This window comes from Hyla sarda, chromosome 3, assembly GCF_029499605.1.
Source record: "Hyla sarda isolate aHylSar1 chromosome 3, aHylSar1.hap1, whole genome shotgun sequence".
Lineage (NCBI taxonomy): Eukaryota > Metazoa > Chordata > Amphibia > Anura > Hylidae > Hyla > Hyla sarda.
In genome coordinates this window covers 3,483,540-3,502,210 of record NC_079191.1, presented here as the reverse complement: position 1 = coordinate 3,502,210, position 18,671 = coordinate 3,483,540, and the positions used below count along the sequence as shown (strand labels likewise).

At 46.9% G+C, this 18,671-nt stretch overlaps 42 non-coding genes across 42 annotated transcripts; 10 read left to right on the top strand and 32 right to left on the bottom strand.

The window, feature by feature from the left end:
* Positions 1–57: 57 nt before the first annotated feature.
* On the bottom strand, positions 58–129 carry TRNAG-UCC (transfer RNA glycine (anticodon UCC)). The gene has a single exon. It is a non-coding gene; the product is annotated as a tRNA-Gly (tRNA).
* A 451-nt stretch (positions 130–580) lies between these two features.
* On the top strand, positions 581–654 carry TRNAN-GUU (transfer RNA asparagine (anticodon GUU)). The gene has a single exon. It is a non-coding gene; the product is annotated as a tRNA-Asn (tRNA).
* Positions 655–1,484: 830 nt separating this feature from the next.
* TRNAG-UCC (transfer RNA glycine (anticodon UCC)) lies at positions 1,485–1,556 on the bottom strand. Its single transcript has one exon. It is a non-coding gene; the product is annotated as a tRNA-Gly (tRNA).
* A 756-nt stretch (positions 1,557–2,312) lies between these two features.
* TRNAY-GUA (transfer RNA tyrosine (anticodon GUA)) lies at positions 2,313–2,399 on the bottom strand. The gene is given in 2 exon segments: positions 2,313–2,348; positions 2,363–2,399. It is a non-coding gene; the product is annotated as a tRNA-Tyr (tRNA).
* A 92-nt stretch (positions 2,400–2,491) lies between these two features.
* TRNAA-AGC (transfer RNA alanine (anticodon AGC)) lies at positions 2,492–2,564 on the bottom strand. The gene has a single exon. It is a non-coding gene; the product is annotated as a tRNA-Ala (tRNA).
* A 720-nt stretch (positions 2,565–3,284) lies between these two features.
* Positions 3,285–3,371, bottom strand: TRNAY-GUA (transfer RNA tyrosine (anticodon GUA)). Its single transcript is given in 2 exon segments — positions 3,285–3,320; positions 3,335–3,371. It is a non-coding gene; the product is annotated as a tRNA-Tyr (tRNA).
* Positions 3,372–3,463: 92 nt separating this feature from the next.
* On the bottom strand, positions 3,464–3,536 carry TRNAA-AGC (transfer RNA alanine (anticodon AGC)). The gene has a single exon. It is a non-coding gene; the product is annotated as a tRNA-Ala (tRNA).
* A 328-nt stretch (positions 3,537–3,864) lies between these two features.
* On the bottom strand, positions 3,865–3,936 carry TRNAG-UCC (transfer RNA glycine (anticodon UCC)). The gene has a single exon. It is a non-coding gene; the product is annotated as a tRNA-Gly (tRNA).
* Positions 3,937–4,387: 451 nt separating this feature from the next.
* On the top strand, positions 4,388–4,461 carry TRNAN-GUU (transfer RNA asparagine (anticodon GUU)). Its single transcript has one exon. It is a non-coding gene; the product is annotated as a tRNA-Asn (tRNA).
* A 231-nt stretch (positions 4,462–4,692) lies between these two features.
* On the bottom strand, positions 4,693–4,779 carry TRNAY-GUA (transfer RNA tyrosine (anticodon GUA)). Its single transcript is given in 2 exon segments — positions 4,693–4,728; positions 4,743–4,779. It is a non-coding gene; the product is annotated as a tRNA-Tyr (tRNA).
* Positions 4,780–4,871: 92 nt separating this feature from the next.
* On the bottom strand, positions 4,872–4,944 carry TRNAA-AGC (transfer RNA alanine (anticodon AGC)). Its single transcript has one exon. It is a non-coding gene; the product is annotated as a tRNA-Ala (tRNA).
* An 856-nt stretch (positions 4,945–5,800) lies between these two features.
* TRNAN-GUU (transfer RNA asparagine (anticodon GUU)) lies at positions 5,801–5,874 on the top strand. Its single transcript has one exon. It is a non-coding gene; the product is annotated as a tRNA-Asn (tRNA).
* Positions 5,875–6,106: 232 nt separating this feature from the next.
* Positions 6,107–6,193, bottom strand: TRNAY-GUA (transfer RNA tyrosine (anticodon GUA)). Its single transcript is given in 2 exon segments — positions 6,107–6,142; positions 6,157–6,193. It is a non-coding gene; the product is annotated as a tRNA-Tyr (tRNA).
* A 92-nt stretch (positions 6,194–6,285) lies between these two features.
* On the bottom strand, positions 6,286–6,358 carry TRNAA-AGC (transfer RNA alanine (anticodon AGC)). The gene has a single exon. It is a non-coding gene; the product is annotated as a tRNA-Ala (tRNA).
* Positions 6,359–6,892: 534 nt separating this feature from the next.
* TRNAA-AGC (transfer RNA alanine (anticodon AGC)) lies at positions 6,893–6,965 on the bottom strand. The gene has a single exon. It is a non-coding gene; the product is annotated as a tRNA-Ala (tRNA).
* Positions 6,966–7,293: 328 nt separating this feature from the next.
* TRNAG-UCC (transfer RNA glycine (anticodon UCC)) lies at positions 7,294–7,365 on the bottom strand. Its single transcript has one exon. It is a non-coding gene; the product is annotated as a tRNA-Gly (tRNA).
* A 756-nt stretch (positions 7,366–8,121) lies between these two features.
* Positions 8,122–8,208, bottom strand: TRNAY-GUA (transfer RNA tyrosine (anticodon GUA)). Its single transcript is given in 2 exon segments — positions 8,122–8,157; positions 8,172–8,208. It is a non-coding gene; the product is annotated as a tRNA-Tyr (tRNA).
* Positions 8,209–8,300: 92 nt separating this feature from the next.
* Positions 8,301–8,373, bottom strand: TRNAA-AGC (transfer RNA alanine (anticodon AGC)). Its single transcript has one exon. It is a non-coding gene; the product is annotated as a tRNA-Ala (tRNA).
* A 328-nt stretch (positions 8,374–8,701) lies between these two features.
* On the bottom strand, positions 8,702–8,773 carry TRNAG-UCC (transfer RNA glycine (anticodon UCC)). The gene has a single exon. It is a non-coding gene; the product is annotated as a tRNA-Gly (tRNA).
* A 451-nt stretch (positions 8,774–9,224) lies between these two features.
* On the top strand, positions 9,225–9,298 carry TRNAN-GUU (transfer RNA asparagine (anticodon GUU)). Its single transcript has one exon. It is a non-coding gene; the product is annotated as a tRNA-Asn (tRNA).
* Positions 9,299–9,529: 231 nt separating this feature from the next.
* Positions 9,530–9,616, bottom strand: TRNAY-GUA (transfer RNA tyrosine (anticodon GUA)). Its single transcript is given in 2 exon segments — positions 9,530–9,565; positions 9,580–9,616. It is a non-coding gene; the product is annotated as a tRNA-Tyr (tRNA).
* Positions 9,617–9,708: 92 nt separating this feature from the next.
* TRNAA-AGC (transfer RNA alanine (anticodon AGC)) lies at positions 9,709–9,781 on the bottom strand. The gene has a single exon. It is a non-coding gene; the product is annotated as a tRNA-Ala (tRNA).
* An 856-nt stretch (positions 9,782–10,637) lies between these two features.
* TRNAN-GUU (transfer RNA asparagine (anticodon GUU)) lies at positions 10,638–10,711 on the top strand. Its single transcript has one exon. It is a non-coding gene; the product is annotated as a tRNA-Asn (tRNA).
* A 231-nt stretch (positions 10,712–10,942) lies between these two features.
* Positions 10,943–11,029, bottom strand: TRNAY-GUA (transfer RNA tyrosine (anticodon GUA)). The gene is given in 2 exon segments: positions 10,943–10,978; positions 10,993–11,029. It is a non-coding gene; the product is annotated as a tRNA-Tyr (tRNA).
* Positions 11,030–11,121: 92 nt separating this feature from the next.
* On the bottom strand, positions 11,122–11,194 carry TRNAA-AGC (transfer RNA alanine (anticodon AGC)). Its single transcript has one exon. It is a non-coding gene; the product is annotated as a tRNA-Ala (tRNA).
* A 534-nt stretch (positions 11,195–11,728) lies between these two features.
* TRNAA-AGC (transfer RNA alanine (anticodon AGC)) lies at positions 11,729–11,801 on the bottom strand. The gene has a single exon. It is a non-coding gene; the product is annotated as a tRNA-Ala (tRNA).
* Positions 11,802–12,129: 328 nt separating this feature from the next.
* On the bottom strand, positions 12,130–12,201 carry TRNAG-UCC (transfer RNA glycine (anticodon UCC)). Its single transcript has one exon. It is a non-coding gene; the product is annotated as a tRNA-Gly (tRNA).
* Positions 12,202–12,652: 451 nt separating this feature from the next.
* On the top strand, positions 12,653–12,726 carry TRNAN-GUU (transfer RNA asparagine (anticodon GUU)). Its single transcript has one exon. It is a non-coding gene; the product is annotated as a tRNA-Asn (tRNA).
* Positions 12,727–12,957: 231 nt separating this feature from the next.
* Positions 12,958–13,044, bottom strand: TRNAY-GUA (transfer RNA tyrosine (anticodon GUA)). Its single transcript is given in 2 exon segments — positions 12,958–12,993; positions 13,008–13,044. It is a non-coding gene; the product is annotated as a tRNA-Tyr (tRNA).
* A 721-nt stretch (positions 13,045–13,765) lies between these two features.
* Positions 13,766–13,839, top strand: TRNAN-GUU (transfer RNA asparagine (anticodon GUU)). Its single transcript has one exon. It is a non-coding gene; the product is annotated as a tRNA-Asn (tRNA).
* Positions 13,840–14,070: 231 nt separating this feature from the next.
* TRNAY-GUA (transfer RNA tyrosine (anticodon GUA)) lies at positions 14,071–14,157 on the bottom strand. The gene is given in 2 exon segments: positions 14,071–14,106; positions 14,121–14,157. It is a non-coding gene; the product is annotated as a tRNA-Tyr (tRNA).
* A 721-nt stretch (positions 14,158–14,878) lies between these two features.
* On the top strand, positions 14,879–14,952 carry TRNAN-GUU (transfer RNA asparagine (anticodon GUU)). Its single transcript has one exon. It is a non-coding gene; the product is annotated as a tRNA-Asn (tRNA).
* Positions 14,953–15,183: 231 nt separating this feature from the next.
* Positions 15,184–15,270, bottom strand: TRNAY-GUA (transfer RNA tyrosine (anticodon GUA)). Its single transcript is given in 2 exon segments — positions 15,184–15,219; positions 15,234–15,270. It is a non-coding gene; the product is annotated as a tRNA-Tyr (tRNA).
* A 92-nt stretch (positions 15,271–15,362) lies between these two features.
* Positions 15,363–15,435, bottom strand: TRNAA-AGC (transfer RNA alanine (anticodon AGC)). The gene has a single exon. It is a non-coding gene; the product is annotated as a tRNA-Ala (tRNA).
* Positions 15,436–15,762: 327 nt separating this feature from the next.
* TRNAG-UCC (transfer RNA glycine (anticodon UCC)) lies at positions 15,763–15,834 on the bottom strand. The gene has a single exon. It is a non-coding gene; the product is annotated as a tRNA-Gly (tRNA).
* A 451-nt stretch (positions 15,835–16,285) lies between these two features.
* TRNAN-GUU (transfer RNA asparagine (anticodon GUU)) lies at positions 16,286–16,359 on the top strand. The gene has a single exon. It is a non-coding gene; the product is annotated as a tRNA-Asn (tRNA).
* A 231-nt stretch (positions 16,360–16,590) lies between these two features.
* Positions 16,591–16,677, bottom strand: TRNAY-GUA (transfer RNA tyrosine (anticodon GUA)). The gene is given in 2 exon segments: positions 16,591–16,626; positions 16,641–16,677. It is a non-coding gene; the product is annotated as a tRNA-Tyr (tRNA).
* A 92-nt stretch (positions 16,678–16,769) lies between these two features.
* TRNAA-AGC (transfer RNA alanine (anticodon AGC)) lies at positions 16,770–16,842 on the bottom strand. Its single transcript has one exon. It is a non-coding gene; the product is annotated as a tRNA-Ala (tRNA).
* Positions 16,843–17,175: 333 nt separating this feature from the next.
* Positions 17,176–17,247, bottom strand: TRNAG-UCC (transfer RNA glycine (anticodon UCC)). The gene has a single exon. It is a non-coding gene; the product is annotated as a tRNA-Gly (tRNA).
* Positions 17,248–17,698: 451 nt separating this feature from the next.
* On the top strand, positions 17,699–17,772 carry TRNAN-GUU (transfer RNA asparagine (anticodon GUU)). Its single transcript has one exon. It is a non-coding gene; the product is annotated as a tRNA-Asn (tRNA).
* Positions 17,773–17,988: 216 nt separating this feature from the next.
* Positions 17,989–18,075, bottom strand: TRNAY-GUA (transfer RNA tyrosine (anticodon GUA)). The gene is given in 2 exon segments: positions 17,989–18,024; positions 18,039–18,075. It is a non-coding gene; the product is annotated as a tRNA-Tyr (tRNA).
* Positions 18,076–18,167: 92 nt separating this feature from the next.
* Positions 18,168–18,240, bottom strand: TRNAA-AGC (transfer RNA alanine (anticodon AGC)). Its single transcript has one exon. It is a non-coding gene; the product is annotated as a tRNA-Ala (tRNA).
* Positions 18,241–18,671: the final 431 nt, after the last annotated feature.

Here is an 18,671-nt window from a genome sequence, read left to right as displayed (position 1 = left end):
AATTTTTTACCATGAAAGAGCAAGCATAGGAGACAGGTGACAAAACCTTGAAAGAAATGCGCTGGCCGGGAATCGAACCCGGGTCAACTGCTTGGAAGGCAGCTATGCTTACCACTATACCACCAACGCTTCTTTGACAGCTGTGATGTCGGTGATGTCGGTGACGTCTGTGATTCGCATGGCTTAGACTGACTACTTCTGCTATCATGAAGAGCAAAATTCGTTCACAAAGACCTTAAAACACCTCCAAAGAAGAGGAACAATGCGTTGGCCTAGAAACGAACCTGCCTCAATTACAATGGTGGAAACAGTAAAATTGATTGCTTAGCAGAGGATGGTTTCGATCCATCGACCTCTGGGTTATGAGCCCAGCACGCTTCCGCTGCGCCACTCTGCTTCTGTCTGTAAAGGAGATGAGAAGCATAACTACCCTCTGGTTCTTGTCAAGCTGCTAGCGGGAAGGCGGTCTCTGCCGTTTCAGCAAGTTTAGCTTAAAAGCCGATTGTTATGGGCTGAAGTCCACCTGGAGACCAGCATTTGGGTTTTCGCTTGTGCCTAGTCACAAGCATGCAGCACCGTTGTCTCTGTGGCGCAATCGGTTAGCGCGTTCGGCTGTTAACCGAAAGGTTGGTGGTTCAAGCCCACCCAGGGACGAGGTCCCCTTTTTGATTTGGTTGCACGTCACAGCTAAAGGTGGTTCTTTGGCGAGCCTTAGATGTGCTCTCAACTGAAAGCTTGGTCTCTGTGCCTGTTTTAAAGTCCCAATGTTGACGGGAGACCTCTCTGGAAAGGGTGTTTCTAGTGTTAAGAGTAGGGGTCAGCGGAAGTGTGTGTGTTTCAGCAGCTTGAAACATCCCAAATGAAAACATACCCCCCAAAAAAATGTCCTTCAAGCCAGAATCGAACCAGCGACCTAAGGATTGCCGATTGTTCTACTACAGTCCTCCGCTCTACCAGCTGAGCTATCGAAGGATTGGCAAAGCCGGGTGTGTGCAACTCTTTGGCTTGGCTAAGAGTGCCATGAGCATTAGCTAAAAAGATGTTTGAAAAAGTCAAAAAGTTTTTGGAGGATGCAGGCATCGATCCCGCTACCTCTCGCATGCTAAGCGAGCGCTCTACCATTTGAGCTAATCCCCCATGTCTGACCCACGCATTTAGCCACGCATTTAGCCACGCAATCCACTGATCAATCTCTGTAACTGTTTGAAATTTTTTTTTTTTTTTTTTTTTTTTAAGTGTCAAAATATTTTTGACATTAGAAGACTAAGACTGGGATGTTTACAGAGCTTCGCGTGGCTTAATACTTAGGACAAGAAAGTTGTTATGTAGCAGATGAGGCTCTAGAGCCATGGGACCCTTTTGGGAGGAGCATTGTAATGGGAGGAGCATTGTAATGTAAGGAGCTGAAAGGGTGCTTCTAGCTGCAAAAGTTTTTACCATGAAAGAGCAAGCATAGGAGACAGGTGACAAAACCTTGAAAGAAATGCGTTGGCCGGGAATCGAACCCGGGTCAACTGCTTGGAAGGCAGCTATGCTTACCACTATACCACCAACGCTTCTTTGACAGCTGTGATGTCGGTGATGTCGGTGACGTCTGTGATTCGCATGGCTTAGACTGACTACTTCTGCTATCATGAAGAGCAAAATTCGTTCACAAAGACCTTAAAACACCTCCAAAGAAGAGGAACAATGCGTTGGCCTAGAAACGAACTTGCCTCAATTACAATGGTGGAAACAGTAAAATTGATTGCTTAGCAGAGGATGGTTTCGATCCATCGACCTCTGGGTTATGGGCCCAGCACGCTTCCGCTGCGCCACTCTGCTTCTGTCTGTAAAGGAGATGAGAAGCATAACTACCCTCTGGTTCCTGTCAAGCTGCTAGTGGGAAGGCGGTCTCTGCCGTTTCAGCAAGTTTAGCTTAAAAGCCGATTGTTATGGGCTGAAGTCCACCTGGAGACCAGCATTTGGGTTTTCGCTTGTGCCTAGTCACGAGCATGCAGCACCGTTGTCTCTGTGGCGCAATCGGTTAGCGCGTTCGGCTGTTAACCAAAAGGTTGTTGGTTCAAGCCCACCCAGGGACGAGGTCCCCTTTTTGATTTGGTTGCACGTCACAGCTAAAGGTGGTTCTTTGGCGAGCCTTAGATGTGCTCTCAACTGAAAGCTTGGTCTCTGTGCCTGTTTTAAAGTCCCAATGTTGACGGGAGACCTCTCTGGAAAGGGTGTTTCTAGTGTTAAGAGTAGGGGTCAGCGGAAGTGTGTGTGTTTCAGCAGCTTGAAACATCCCAAATGAAAACATACCCCCCAAAAAAATGTCCTTCGAGCCGGAATCGAACCAGCGACCTAAGGATTGCCGATTGTTCTACTACAGTCCTCCGCTCTACCAGCTGAGCTATCGAAGGATTGGCAAAGCTGGGTGTGTGCAACTCTTTGGCTTGGCTAAGAGTGCCATGAGCATTAGCTAAAAAGATGTTTGAAAAAGTCAAAAAGTTTTTGGAGGATGCGGGCATCGATCCCGCTACCTCTCGCATGCTAAGCGAGCGCTCTACCATTTGAGCTAATCCCCCATGTCTGACCCACGCATTTAGCCACGCAATCCACTGATCAATCTCTGTAACTGTTTGAAACTTTTTTTTTTTTTTTTAAGTGTCAAAATATTTTTGACATTAGAAGACTAAGACTGGGATGTTTACAGAGCTTCGCGTGGCTTAATACTTAGGACAAGAAAGTTGTTATGTAGCAGATGAGGCTCTAGAGCCATGGGACCCTTTTGGGAGGAGCATTGTAATGGGAGGAGCATTGTAATGTAAAGGAGATGAGAAGCATAACTACCCTCTGGTTCCTGTCAAGCTGCTAGTGGGAAGGCGGTCTCTGCCGTTTCAGCAAGTTTAGCTTAAAAGCCGATTGTTATGGGCTGAAGTCCACCTGGAGACCAGCATTTGGGTTTTCGCTTGTGCCTAGTCACGAGCATGCAGCACCGTTGTCTCTGTGGCGCAATCGGTTAGCGCGTTCGGCTGTTAACCAAAAGGTTGTTGGTTCAAGCCCACCCAGGGACGAGGTCCCCTTTTTGATTTGGTTGCACGTCACAGCTAAAGGTGGTTCTTTGGCGAGCCTTAGATGTGCTCTCAACTGAAAGCTTGGTCTCTGTGCCTGTTTTAAAGTCCCAATGTTGACGGGAGACCTCTCTGGAAAGGGTGTTTCTAGTGTTAAGAGTAGGGGTCAGCGGAAGTGTGTGTGTTTCAGCAGCTTGAAACATCCCAAATGAAAACATACCCCCCAAAAAAATGTCCTTCGAGCCGGAATCGAACCAGCGACCTAAGGATTGCCGATTGTTCTACTACAGTCCTCCGCTCTACCAGCTGAGCTATCGAAGGATTGGCAAAGCTGGGTGTGTGCAACTCTTTGGCTTGGCTAAGAGTGCCATGAGCATTAGCTAAAAAGATGTTTGAAAAAGTCAAAAAGTTTTTGGAGGATGCGGGCATCGATCCCGCTACCTCTCGCATGCTAAGCGAGCGCTCTACCATTTGAGCTAATCCCCCATGTCTGACCCACGCATTTAGCCACGCAATCCACTGATCAATCTCTGTAACTGTTTGAAACTTTTTTTTTTTTTTTTAAGTGTCAAAATATTTTTGACATTAGAAGACTAAGACTGGGATGTTTACAGAGCTTCGCGTGGCTTAATACTTAGGACAAGAAAGTTGTTATGTAGCAGATGAGGCTCTAGAGCCATGGGACCCTTTTGGGAGGAGCATTGTAATGGGAGGAGCATTGTAATGTAAGGAGCTGAAAGGGTGCTTCTAGCTGCAAAATTTTTTACCATGAAAGAGCAAGCATAGGAGACAGGTGACAAAACCTTGAAAGAAATGCGTTGGCCGGGAATCGAACCCGGGTCAACTGCTTGGAAGGCAGCTATGCTTACCACTATACCACCAACGCTTCTTTGACAGCTGTGATGTCGGTGATGTCGGTGACGTCTGTGATTCGCATGGCTTAGACTGACTACTTCTGCTATCATGAAGAGCAAAATTCGTTCACAAAGACCTTAAAACACCTCCAAAGAAGAGGAACAATGCGTTGGCCTAGAAACGAACTTGCCTCAATTACAATGGTGGAAACAGTAAAATTGATTGCTTAGCAGAGGATGGTTTCGATCCATCGACCTCTGGGTTATGGGCCCAGCACGCTTCCGCTGCGCCACTCTGCTTCTGTCTGTAAAGGAGATGAGAAGCATAACTACCCTCTGGTTCCTGTCAAGCTGCTAGTGGGAAGGCGGTCTCTGCCGTTTCAGCAAGTTTAGCTTAAAAGCCGATTGTTATGGGCTGAAGTCCACCTGGAGACCAGCATTTGGGTTTTCGCTTGTGCCTAGTCACGAGCATGCAGCACCGTTGTCTCTGTGGCGCAATCGGTTAGCGCGTTCGGCTGTTAACCGAAAGGTTGGTGGTTCAAGCCCACCCAGGGACGAGGTCCCCTTTTTGATTTGGTTGCACGTCACAGCTAAAGGTGGTTCTTTGGCGAGCCTTAGATGTGCTCTCAACTGAAAGCTTGGTCTCTGTGCCTGTTTTAAAGTCCCAATGTTGACGGGAGACCTCTCTGGAAAGGGTGTTTCTAGTGTTAAGAGCAGGGGTCAGCGGAAGTGTGTGTTTTTCAGCATCTTGAAACATCCCAAATGAAAACATACCCCCCCAAAAAATGTCCTTCGAGCCGGAATCGAACCAGCAACCTAAGGATTGCCGATTGTTCTACTACAGTCCTCCGCTCTACCAGCTGAGCTATCGAAGGATTGGCAAAGCTGGGTGTGTGCAACTCTTTGGCTTGGCTAAGAGTGCCATGAGCATTAGCTAAAAAGATGTTTGAAAAAGTCAAAAAGTTTTTGGAGGATGCGGGCATCGATCCCGCTACCTCTCGCATGCTAAGCGAGCGCTCTACCATTTGAGCTAATCCCCCATGTCTGACCCACGCATTTAGCCACGCAATCCACTGATCAATCTCTGTAACTGTTTGAAACTTTTTTTTTTTTTTTTTTTTTAAGTGTCAAAATATTTTTGACATTAGAAGACTAAGACTGGGATGTTTACAGAGCTTCGCGTGGCTTAATACTTAGGACAAGAAAGTTGTTATGTAGCAGATGAGGCTCTAGAGCCATGGGACCCTTTTGGGAGGAGCATTGTAATGGGAGGAGCATTGTAATGTAAGGAGCTGAAAGGGTGCTTCTAGCTGCAAAATTTTTTACCATGAAAGAGCAAGCATAGGAGACAGGTGACAAAACCTTGAAAGAAATGCGTTGGCCGGGAATCAAACCCGGGTCAACTGCTTGGAAGGCAACTATGCTTACCTCTATACCACCAACGCTTCTTAGACAGCTGTGATGTCGGTGATGTCGGTGACGTCTGTGATTCGCATGGCTTAGACTGACTACTTCTGCTATCATGAAGAGCAAAATTCGTTCACAAAGACCTTAAAACACCTCCAAAGAAGAGGAACAATGCGTTGGCCTAGAAACGAACTTGCCTCAATTACAATGGTGGAAACAGTAAAATTGATTGCTTAGCAGAGGATGGTTTCGATCCATCGACCTCTGGGTTATGGGCCCAGCACGCTTCCGCTGCGCCACTCTGCTTCTGTCTGTAAAGGAGATGAGAAGCATAACTACCCTCTGGTTCCTGTCAAGCTGCTAGTGGGAAGGCGGTCTCTGCCGTTTCAGCAAGTTTAGCTTAAAAGCCGATTGTTATGGGCTGAAGTCCACCTGGAGACCAGCATTTGGGTTTTCGCTTGTGCCTAGTCACGAGCATGCAGCACCGTTGTCTCTGTGGCGCAATCGGTTAGCGCGTTCGGCTGTTAACCGAAAGGTTGGTGGTTCAAGCCCACCCAGGGACGAGGTCCCCTTTTTGATTTGGTTGCACGTCACAGCTAAAGGTGGTTCTTTGGCGAGCCTTAGATGTGCTCTCAACTGAAAGCTTGGTCTCTGTGCCTGTTTTAAAGTCCCAATGTTGACGGGAGACCTCTCTGGAAAGGGTGTTTCTAGTGTTAAGAGCAGGGGTCAGCGGAAGTGTGTGTTTTTTCAGCATCTTGAAACATCCCAAATGAAAACATACCCCCCAAAAAAATGTCCTTCGAGCCGGAATCGAACCAGCGACCTAAGGATTGCCGATTGTTCTACTACAGTCCTCCGCTCTACCAGCTGAGCTATCGAAGGATTGGCAAAGCCGGGTGTGTGCAACTCTTTGGCTTGGCTAAGAGTGCCATGAGCATTAGCTAAAAAGATGTTTGAAAAAGTCAAAAAGTTTTTGGAGGATGCGGGCATCGATCCCGCTACCTCTCGCATGCTAAGCGAGCGCTCTACCATTTGAGCTAATCCCCCATGTCTGACCAACGCATTTAGCCACGCAATCCACTGATCAATCTCTGTAACTGTTTGAAACTTTTTTTTTTTTTTTTAAGTGTCAAAATATTTTTGACATTAGAAGACTAAGACTGGGATGTTTACAGAGCTTCGCGTGGCTTAATACTTAGGACAAGAAAGTTGTTATGTAGCAGATGAGGCTCTAGAGCCATGGGACCCTTTTGGGAGGAGCATTGTAATGGGAGGAGCATTGTAATGTAAGGAGCTGAAAGGGTGCTTCTAGCTGCAAAATTTTTTACCATGAAAGAGCAAGCATAGGAGACAGGTGACAAAACCTTGAAAGAAATGCGTTGGCCGGGAATCGAACCCGGGTCAACTGCTTGGAAGGCAACTATGCTTACCACTATACCACCGATTGTTCTACTACAGTCCTCCGCTCTACCAGCTGAGCTATCGAAGGATTGGCAAAGCCGGGTGTGTGCAACTCTTTGGCTTGGCTAAGAGTGCCATGAGCATTAGCTAAAAAGATGTTTGAAAAAGTCAAAAAGTTTTTGGAGGATGCGGGCATCGATCCCGCTACCTCTCGCATGCTAAGCGAGCGCTCTACCATTTGAGCTAATCCCCCATGTCTGACCAACGCATTTAGCCACGCAATCCACTGATCAATCTCTGTAACTGTTTGAAACTTTTTTTTTTTTTTTTAAGTGTCAAAATATTTTTGACATTAGAAGACTAAGACTGGGATGTTTACAGAGCTTCGCGTGGCTTAATACTTAGGACAAGAAAGTTGTTATGTAGCAGATGAGGCTCTAGAGCCATGGGACCCTTTTGGGAGGAGCATTGTAATGGGAGGAGCATTGTAATGTAAGGAGCTGAAAGGGTGCTTCTAGCTGCAAAATTTTTTACCATGAAAGAGCAAGCATAGGAGACAGGTGACAAAACCTTGAAAGAAATGCGTTGGCCGGGAATCGAACCCGGGTCAACTGCTTGGAAGGCAACTATGCTTACCACTATACCACCAACGCTTCTTTGACAGCTGTGATGTCGGTGATGTCGGTGACGTCTGTGATTCGCATGGCTTAGACTGACTACTTCTGCTATCATGAAGAGCAAAATTCGTTCACAAAGACCTTAAAACACCTCCAAAGAAGAGGAACAATGCGTTGGCCTAGAAACGAACTTGCCTCAATTACAATGGTGGAAACAGTAAAATTGATTGCTTAGCAGAGGATGGTTTCGATCCATCGACCTCTGGGTTATGGGCCCAGCACGCTTCCGCTGCGCCACTCTACTTCTGTCTGTAAAGGAGATGAGAAGCATAACTACCCTCTGGTTCCTGTCAAGCTGCTAGTGGGAAGGCGGTCTCTGCCGTTTCAGCAAGTTTAGCTTAAAAGCCGATTGTTATGGGCTGAAGTCCACCTGGAGACCAGCATTTGGGTTTTCGCTTGTGCCTAGTCACGAGCATGCAGCACCGTTGTCTCTGTGGCGCAATCGGTTAGCGCGTTCGGCTGTTAACCAAAAGGTTGTTGGTTCAAGCCCACCCAGGGACGAGGTCCCCTTTTTGATTTGGTTGCACGTCACAGCTAAAGGTGGTTCTTTGGCGAGCCTTAGATGTGCTCTCAACTGAAAGCTTGGTCTCTGTGCCTGTTTTAAAGTCCCAATGTTGACGGGAGACCTCTCTGGAAAGGGTGTTTCTAGTGTTAAGAGTAGGGGTCAGCGGAAGTGTGTGTGTTTCAGCAGCTTGAAACATCCCAAATGAAAACATACCCCCCAAAAAAATGTCCTTCGAGCCGGAATCGAACCAGCGACCTAAGGATTGCCGATTGTTCTACTACAGTCCTCCGCTCTACCAGCTGAGCTATCGAAGGATTGGCAAAGCTGGGTGTGTGCAACTCTTTGGCTTGGCTAAGAGTGCCATGAGCATTAGCTAAAAAGATGTTTGAAAAAGTCAAAAAGTTTTTGGAGGATGCGGGCATCGATCCCGCTACCTCTCGCATGCTAAGCGAGCGCTCTACCATTTGAGCTAATCCCCCATGTCTGACCCACGCATTTAGCCACGCAATCCACTGATCAATCTCTGTAACTGTTTGAAACTTTTTTTTTTTTTTTTAAGTGTCAAAATATTTTTGACATTAGAAGACTAAGACTGGGATGTTTACAGAGCTTCGCGTGGCTTAATACTTAGGACAAGAAAGTTGTTATGTAGCAGATGAGGCTCTAGAGCCATGGGACCCTTTTGGGAGGAGCATTGTAATGGGAGGAGCATTGTAATGTAAGGAGCTGAAAGGGTGCTTCTAGCTGCAAAATTTTTTACCATGAAAGAGCAAGCATAGGAGACAGGTGACAAAACCTTGAAAGAAATGCGTTGGCCGGGAATCGAACCCGGGTCAACTGCTTGGAAGGCAGCTATGCTTACCACTATACCACCAACGCTTCTTTGACAGCTGTGATGTCGGTGATGTCGGTGACGTCTGTGATTCGCATGGCTTAGACTGACTACTTCTGCTATCATGAAGAGCAAAATTCGTTCACAAAGACCTTAAAACACCTCCAAAGAAGAGGAACAATGCGTTGGCCTAGAAACGAACTTGCCTCAATTACAATGGTGGAAACAGTAAAATTGATTGCTTAGCAGAGGATGGTTTCGATCCATCGACCTCTGGGTTATGGGCCCAGCACGCTTCCGCTGCGCCACTCTGCTTCTGTCTGTAAAGGAGATGAGAAGCATAACTACCCTCTGGTTCCTGTCAAGCTGCTAGTGGGAAGGCGGTCTCTGCCGTTTCAGCAAGTTTAGCTTAAAAGCCGATTGTTATGGGCTGAAGTCCACCTGGAGACCAGCATTTGGGTTTTCGCTTGTGCCTAGTCACGAGCATGCAGCACCGTTGTCTCTGTGGCGCAATCGGTTAGCGCGTTCGGCTGTTAACCGAAAGGTTGGTGGTTCAAGCCCACCCAGGGACGAGGTCCCCTTTTTGATTTGGTTGCACGTCACAGCTAAAGGTGGTTCTTTGGCGAGCCTTAGATGTGCTCTCAACTGAAAGCTTGGTCTCTGTGCCTGTTTTAAAGTCCCAATGTTGACGGGAGACCTCTCTGGAAAGGGTGTTTCTAGTGTTAAGAGCAGGGGTCAGCGGAAGTGTGTGTTTTTCAGCATCTTGAAACATCCCAAATGAAAACATACCCCCCCAAAAAATGTCCTTCGAGCCGGAATCGAACCAGCAACCTAAGGATTGCCGATTGTTCTACTACAGTCCTCCGCTCTACCAGCTGAGCTATCGAAGGATTGGCAAAGCTGGGTGTGTGCAACTCTTTGGCTTGGCTAAGAGTGCCATGAGCATTAGCTAAAAAGATGTTTGAAAAAGTCAAAAAGTTTTTGGAGGATGCGGGCATCGATCCCGCTACCTCTCGCATGCTAAGCGAGCGCTCTACCATTTGAGCTAATCCCCCATGTCTGACCCACGCATTTAGCCACGCAATCCACTGATCAATCTCTGTAACTGTTTGAAACTTTTTTTTTTTTTTTTTTTTTAAGTGTCAAAATATTTTTGACATTAGAAGACTAAGACTGGGATGTTTACAGAGCTTCGCGTGGCTTAATACTTAGGACAAGAAAGTTGTTATGTAGCAGATGAGGCTCTAGAGCCATGGGACCCTTTTGGGAGGAGCATTGTAATGGGAGGAGCATTGTAATGTAAGGAGCTGAAAGGGTGCTTCTAGCTGCAAAATTTTTTACCATGAAAGAGCAAGCATAGGAGACAGGTGACAAAACCTTGAAAGAAATGCGTTGGCCGGGAATCAAACCCGGGTCAACTGCTTGGAAGGCAACTATGCTTACCTCTATACCACCAACGCTTCTTAGACAGCTGTGATGTCGGTGATGTCGGTGACGTCTGTGATTCGCATGGCTTAGACTGACTACTTCTGCTATCATGAAGAGCAAAATTCGTTCACAAAGACCTTAAAACACCTCCAAAGAAGAGGAACAATGCGTTGGCCTAGAAACGAACTTGCCTCAATTACAATGGTGGAAACAGTAAAATTGATTGCTTAGCAGAGGATGGTTTCGATCCATCGACCTCTGGGTTATGGGCCCAGCACGCTTCCGCTGCGCCACTCTGCTTCTGTCTGTAAAGGAGATGAGAAGCATAACTACCCTCTGGTTCCTGTCAAGCTGCTAGTGGGAAGGCGGTCTCTGCCGTTTCAGCAAGTTTAGCTTAAAAGCCGATTGTTATGGGCTGAAGTCCACCTGGAGACCAGCATTTGGGTTTTCGCTTGTGCCTAGTCACGAGCATGCAGCACCGTTGTCTCTGTGGCGCAATCGGTTAGCGCGTTCGGCTGTTAACCGAAAGGTTGGTGGTTCAAGCCCACCCAGGGACGAGGTCCCCTTTTTGATTTGGTTGCACGTCACAGCTAAAGGTGGTTCTTTGGCGAGCCTTAGATGTGCTCTCAACTGAAAGCTTGGTCTCTGTGCCTGTTTTAAAGTCCCAATGTTGACGGGAGACCTCTCTGGAAAGGGTGTTTCTAGTGTTAAGAGCAGGGGTCAGCGGAAGTGTGTGTTTTTCAGCATCTTGAAACATCCCAAATGAAAACATACCCCCCAAAAAAATGTCCTTCGAGCCGGAATCGAACCAGCGACCTAAGGATTGCCGATTGTTCTACTACAGTCCTCCGCTCTACCAGCTGAGCTATCGAAGGATTGGCAAAGCCGGGTGTGTGCAACTCTTTGGCTTGGCTAAGAGTGCCATGAGCATTAGCTAAAAAGATGTTTGAAAAAGTCAAAAAGTTTTTGGAGGATGCGGGCATCGATCCCGCTACCTCTCGCATGCTAAGCGAGCGCTCTACCATTTGAGCTAATCCCCCATGTCTGACCAACGCATTTAGCCACGCAATCCACTGATCAATCTCTGTAACTGTTTGAAACTTTTTTTTTTTTTTTTAAGTGTCAAAATATTTTTGACATTAGAAGACTAAGACTGGGATGTTTACAGAGCTTCGCGTGGCTTAATACTTAGGACAAGAAAGTTGTTATGTAGCAGATGAGGCTCTAGAGCCATGGGACCCTTTTGGGAGGAGCATTGTAATGGGAGGAGCATTGTAATGTAAGGAGCTGAAAGGGTGCTTCTAGCTGCAAAATTTTTTACCATGAAAGAGCAAGCATAGGAGACAGGTGACAAAACCTTGAAAGAAATGCGTTGGCCGGGAATCGAACCCGGGTCAACTGCTTGGAAGGCAACTATGCTTACCACTATACCACCGATTGTTCTACTACAGTCCTCCGCTCTACCAGCTGAGCTATCGAAGGATTGGCAAAGCCGGGTGTGTGCAACTCTTTGGCTTGGCTAAGAGTGCCATGAGCATTAGCTAAAAAGATGTTTGAAAAAGTCAAAAAGTTTTTGGAGGATGCGGGCATCGATCCCGCTACCTCTCGCATGCTAAGCGAGCGCTCTACCATTTGAGCTAATCCCCCATGTCTGACCAACGCATTTAGCCACGCAATCCACTGATCAATCTCTGTAACTGTTTGAAACTTTTTTTTTTTTTTTTAAGTGTCAAAATATTTTTGACATTAGAAGACTAAGACTGGGATGTTTACAGAGCTTCGCGTGGCTTAATACTTAGGACAAGAAAGTTGTTATGTAGCAGATGAGGCTCTAGAGCCATGGGACCCTTTTGGGAGGAGCATTGTAATGGGAGGAGCATTGTAATGTAAGGAGCTGAAAGGGTGCTTCTAGCTGCAAAATTTTTTACCATGAAAGAGCAAGCATAGGAGACAGGTGACAAAACCTTGAAAGAAATGCGTTGGCCGGGAATCGAACCCGGGTCAACTGCTTGGAAGGCAACTATGCTTACCACTATACCACCAACGCTTCTTTGACAGCTGTGATGTCGGTGATGTCGGTGACGTCTGTGATTCGCATGGCTTAGACTGACTACTTCTGCTATCATGAAGAGCAAAATTCGTTCACAAAGACCTTAAAACACCTCCAAAGAAGAGGAACAATGCGTTGGCCTAGAAACGAACTTGCCTCAATTACAATGGTGGAAACAGTAAAATTGATTGCTTAGCAGAGGATGGTTTCGATCCATCGACCTCTGGGTTATGGGCCCAGCACGCTTCCGCTGCGCCACTCTGCTTCTGTCTGTAAAGGAGATGAGAAGCATAACTACCCTCTGGTTCCTGTCAAGCTGCTAGTGGGAAGGCGGTCTCTGCCGTTTCAACAAGTTTAGATTAAAAGCCGATTGTTATGGGCTGAAGTCCACCTGGAGACCAGCATTTGGGTTTTCGCTTGTGCCTAGTAACGAGCATGCAGCACCGTTGTCTCTGTGGCGCAATCGGTTAGCGCGTTCGGCTGTTAACCGAAAGGTTGGTGGTTCAAGCCCACCCAGGGACGAGGTCCCCTTTTTGATTTGGTTGCACGTCACAGCTAAAGGTGGTTCTTTGGCGAGCCTTAGATGTGCTCTCAACTGAAAGCTTGGTCTCTGTGCCTGTTTTAAAGTCCCAATGTTGACGGGAGACCTCTCTGGAAAGGGTGTTTCTAGTGTTAAGAGCAGGGGTCAGCGGAAGTGTGTGTTTTTCAGCATCTTGAAACATCCCAAATGAAAACATACCCCCCAAAAAAATGTCCTTCGAGCCGGAATCGAACCAGCGACCTAAGGATTGCCGATTGTTCTACTACAGTCCTCCGCTCTACCAGCTGAGCTATCGAAGGATTGGCAAAGCCGGGTGTGTGCAACTCTTTGGCTTGGCTAAGAGTGCCATGAGCATTAGCTAAAAAGATGTTTGAAAAAGTCAAAAAGTTTTTGGAGGATGCGGGCATCGATCCCACTACCTCTCGCATGCTAAGCGAGCGCTCTACCATTTGAGCTAATCCCCCATGTCTGACCCACGCATTTAGCCACGCAATCCACTGATCAATCTCTGTAACTGTTTGAAACTTTTTTTTTTTTTTTAAGTGTCAAAATATTTTTGACATTAGAAGACTAAGACTGGGATGTTTACAGAGCTTCGCGTGGCTTAATACTTAGGACAAGAAAGTTGTTATGTAGCAGATGAGGCATGAAGAGCAAAATTCGTTCACAAAGACCTTAAAACACCTCCAAAGAAGAGGAACAATGCGTTGGCCTAGAAACGAACTTGCCTCAATTACAATGGTGGAAACAGTAAAATTGATTGCTTAGCAGAGGATGGTTTCGATCCATCGACCTCTGGGTTATGGGCCCAGCACGCTTCCGCTGCGCCACTCTGCTTCTGTCTGTAAAGGAGATGAGAAGCATAACTACCCTCTGGTTCCTGTCAAGCTGCTAGTGGGAAGGCGGTCTCTGCCGTTTCAGCAAGTTTAGCTTAAAAGCCGATTGTTATGGGCTGAAGTCCACCTGGAGACCAGCATTTGGGTTTTCGCTTGTGCCTAGTCACGAGCATGCAGCACCGTTGTCTCTGTGGCGCAATTGGTTAGCGCGTTCGGCTGTTAACCGAAAGGTTGGTGGTTCAAGCCCACCCAGGGACGAGGTCCCCTTTTTGATTTGGTTGCACGTCACAGCTAAAGGTGGTTCTTTGGCGAGCCTTAGATGTGCTCTCAACTGAAAGCTTGGTCTCTGTGCCTGTTTTAAAGTCCCAATGTTGACGGGAGACCTCTCTGGAAAGGGTGTTTCTAGTGTTAAGAGTAGGGGTCAGCGGAAGTGTGTGTGTTTCAGCATCTTGAAACATCCCAAATGAAAACATACCCCCCAAAAAAATGTCCTTCGAGCCGGAATCAAACCAGCGACCTAAGGATTGCCGATTGTTCTACTACAGTCCTCCGCTCTACCAGCTGAGCTATCGAAGGATTGGCAAAGCCGGGTGTGTGCAACTCTTTGGCTTGGCTAAGAGTGCCATGAGCATTAGCTAAAAAGATGTTTGAAAAAGTCAAAAAGTTTTTGGAGGATGCGGGCATCGATCCCACTACCTCTCGCATGCTAAGCGAGCGCTCTACCATTTGAGCTAATCCCCAATGTCTGACCCACGCATTTAGCCACGCAATCCACTGATCAATCTCTGTAACTGTTTGAAACTTTTTTTTTTTTTTTAAGTGTCAAAATATTTTTGACATTAGAAGACTAAGACTGGGATGTTTACAGAGCTTCGCGTGGCTTAATACTTAGGACAAGAAAGTTGTTATGTAGCAGATGAGGCATGAAGAGCAAAATTCGTTCACAAAGACCTTAAAACACCTCCAAAGAAGAGGAACAATGCGTTGGCCTAGAAACGAACTTGCCTCAATTACAATGGTGGAAACAGTAAAATTGATTGCTTAGCAGAGGATGGTTTCGATCCATCGACCTCTGGGTTATGGGCCCAGCACGCTTCCGCTGCGCCACTCTGCTTCTGTCTGTAAAGGAGATGAGAAGCATAACTACCCTCTGGTTCCTGTCAAGCTGCTAGTGGGAAGGCGGTCTCTGCCGTTTCAGCAAGTTTAGCTTAAAAGCCGATTGTTATGGGCTGAAGTCCACCTGGAGACCAGCATTTGGGTTTTCGCTTGTGCCTAGTCACGAGCATGCAGCACCGTTGTCTCTGTGGCGCAATCGGTTAGCGCGTTCGGCTGTTAACCGAAAGGTTGGTGGTTCAAGCCCACCCAGGGACGAGGTCCCCTTTTTGATTTGGTTGCACGTCACAGCTAAAGGTGGTTCTTTGGCGAGCCTTAGATGTGCTCTCAACTGAAAGCTTGGTCTCTGTGCCTGTTTTAAAGTCCCAATGTTGACGGGAGACCTCTCTGGAAAGGGTGTTTCTAGTGTTAAGAGTAGGGGTCAGCGGAAGTGTGTGTGTTTCAGCAGCTTGAAACATCCCAAATGAAAACATACCCCCCCAAAAAATGTCCTTCAAGCCGGAATCGAACCAGCGACCTAAGGATTGCCGATTGTTCTACTACAGTCCTCCGCTCTACCAGCTGAGCTATCGAAGGATTGGCAAAGCTGGGTGTGTGCAACTCTTTGGCTTGGCTAAGAGTGCCATGAGCATTAGCTAAAAAGATGTTTGAAAAAGTCAAAAAGTTTTTGGAGGATGCGGGCATCGATCCCGCTACCTCTCGCATGCTAAGCGAGCGCTCTACCATTTGAGCTAATCCCCCATGTCTGACCCACGCATTTAGCCACGCAATCCACTGATCAATCTCTGTAACTGTTTGAAACTTTTTTTTTTTTTTTAAGTGTCAAAATATTTTTGACATTAGAAGACTAAGACTGGGATGTTTACAGAGCTTCGCGTGGCTTAATACTTAGGACAAGAAAGTTGTTATGTAGCAGATGAGGCTCTAGAGCCATGGGACCCTTTTGGGAGGAGCATTGTAATGGGAGGAGCATTGTAATGTAAGGAGCTGAAAGGGTGCTTCTAGCTGCAAAATTTTTTACCATGAAAGAGCAAGCATAGGAGACAGGTGACAAAACCTTGAAAGAAATGCGTTGGCCGGGAATCGAACCCGGGTCAACTGCTTGGAAGGCAGCTATGCTTACCACTATACCACCAACGCTTCTTTGACAGCTGTGATGTCGGTGATGTCGGTGACGTCTGTGATTCGCATGGCTTAGACTGACTACTTCTGCTATCATGAAGAGCAAAATTCGTTCACAAAGACCTTAAAACACCTCCAAAGAAGAGGAACAATGCGTTGGCCTAGAAACGAACTTGCCTCAATTACAATGGTGGAAACAGTAAAATTGATTGCTTAGCAGAGGATGGTTTCGATCCATCGACCTCTGGGTTATGGGCCCAGCACGCTTCCGCTGCGCCACTCTGCTTCTGTCTGTAAAGGAGATGAGAAGCATAACTACCCTCTGGTTCCTGTCAAGCTGCTAGTGGGAAGGCGGTCTCTGCCGTTTCAGCAAGTTTAGCTTAAAAGCCGATTGTTATGGGCTGAAGTCCACCTGGAGACCAGCATTTGGGTTTTCGCTTGTGCCTAGTCACGAGCATGCAGCACCGTTGTCTCTGTGGCGCAATCGGTTAGCGCGTTCGGCTGTTAACCGAAAGGTTGGTGGTTCAAGCCCACCCAGGGACGAGGTCCCCTTTTTGATTTGGTTGCACGTCACAGCTAAAGGTGGTTCTTTGGCGAGCCTTAGATGTGCTCTCAACTGAAAGCTTGGTCTCTGTGCCTGTTTTAAAGTCCCAATGTTGACGGGAGACCTCTCTGGAAAGGGTGTTTCTAGTGTTAAGAGTAGGGGTCAGCGGAAGTGTGTGTGTTTCAGCAGCTTGAAACATCCCAAATGAAAACATACCCCCCAAAAAAATGTCCTTCGAGCCGGAATCGAACCAGCGACCTAAGGATTGCCGATTGTTCTACTACAGTCCTCCGCTCTACCAGCTGAGCTATCGAAGGATTGGCAAAGCTGGGTGTGTGCAACTCTTTGGCTTGGCTAAGAGTGCCATGAGCATTAGCTAAAAAGATGTTTGAAAAAGTCAAAAAGTTTTTGGAGGATGCGGGCATCGATCCCGCTACCTCTCGCATGCTAAGCGAGCGCTCTACCATTTGAGCTAATCCCCCATGTCTGACCCACGCATTTAGCCACGCAATCCACTGATCAATCTCTGTAACTGTTTGAAACTTTTTTTTTTTTTTTTTTTTTAAGTGTCAAAATATTTTTGACATTAGAAGACTAAGACTGGGATGTTTACAGAGCTTCGCGTGGCTTAATACTTAGGACAAGAAAGTTGTTATGTAGCAGATGAGGCTCTAGAGCCATGGGACCCTTTTGGGAGGAGCATTGTAATGTGAGGAGCATTGTAATGTAAGGAGCTGAAAGGGTGCTTCTAGCTGCAAAATTTTTTACCATGAAAGAGCAAGCATAGGAGACAGGTGACAAAACCTTGAAAGAAATGCGTTGGCCGGGAATCGAACCCGGGTCAACTGCTTGGAAGGCAGCTATGCTTACCACTATACCACCAACGCTTCTTTGACAGCTGTGATGTCGGTGATGTCGGTGACGTCTGTGATTCGCATGGCTTAGACTGACTACTTCTGCTATCATGAAGAGCAAAATTCGTTCACAAAGACCTTAAAACACCTCCAAAGAAGAGGAACAATGCGTTGGCCTAGAAACGAACTTGCCTCAATTACAATGGTGGAAACAGTAAAATGGATTGCTTAGCAGAGGATGGTTTCGATCCATCGACCTCTGGGTTATGGGCCCAGCACGCTTCCGCTGCGCCACTCTGCTTCTGTCTGTAAAGGAGATGAGAAGCATAACTACCCTCTGGTTCCTGTCAAGCTGCTAGCGGGAAGGCGGTCTCTGCCGTTTCAGCAAGTTTAGCTTAAAAGCCGATTGTTATGGGCTGAAGTCCACCTGGAGACCAGCATTTGGGTTTTCGCTTGTGCCTAGTCACGAGCATGCAGCACCGTTGTCTCTGTGGCGCAATCGGTTAGCGCGTTCGGCTGTTAACCGAAAGGTTGGTGGTTCAAGCCCACCCAGGGACGAGGTCCCCTTTTTGATTTGGTTGCACGTCACAGCTAAAGGTGGTTCTTTGGCGAGCCTTAGATGTGCTCTCAACTGAAAGCTTGGTCTCTGTGCCTGTTTTAAAGTCCCAATGTTGACGGGAGACCTCTCTGGAAAGGGTGTTTCTAGTGTTAAGAGTAGGGGTCAGCGGAAGTGTGTGTGTTTCAGCAGCTTGAAACATCCCCCCCAAAAAAATGTCCTTCGAGCCGGAATCGAACCAGCGACCTAAGGATTGCCGATTGTTCTACTACAGTCCTCCGCTCTACCAGCTGAGCTATCGAAGGATTGGCAAAGCTGGGTGTGTGCAACTCTTTGGCTTGGCTAAGAGTGCCATGAGCATTAGCTAAAAAGATGTTTGAAAAAGTCAAAAAGTTTTTGGAGGATGCGGGCATCGATCCCGCTACCTCTCGCATGCTAAGCGAGCGCTCTACCATTTGAGCTAATCCCCCATGTCTGACCCACGCATTTAGCCACGCAATCCACTGATCAATCTCTGTAACTGTTTGAAACTTTTTTTTTTTTTTTTTTTTTAAGTGTCAAAATATTTTTGACATTAGAAGACTAAGACTGGGATGTTTACAGAGCTTCGCGTGGCTTAATACTTAGGACAAGAAAGTTGTTATGTAGCAGATGAGACTCTAGAGCCATGGGACCCTTTTGGGAGGAGCATTGTAATGGGAGGAGCATTGTAATGTAAGGAGCTGAAAGGGTGCTTCTAGCTGCAAAATTTTTTACCATGAAAGAGCAAGCATAGGAGACAGGTGACAAAACCTTGAAAGAAATGCGTTGGCTGGGAATCGAACCCGGGTCAACTGTTTGGAAGGCAGCTATGCTTACCACTATACCACCAACGCTTCTTTGACAGCTGTGATGTCGGTGA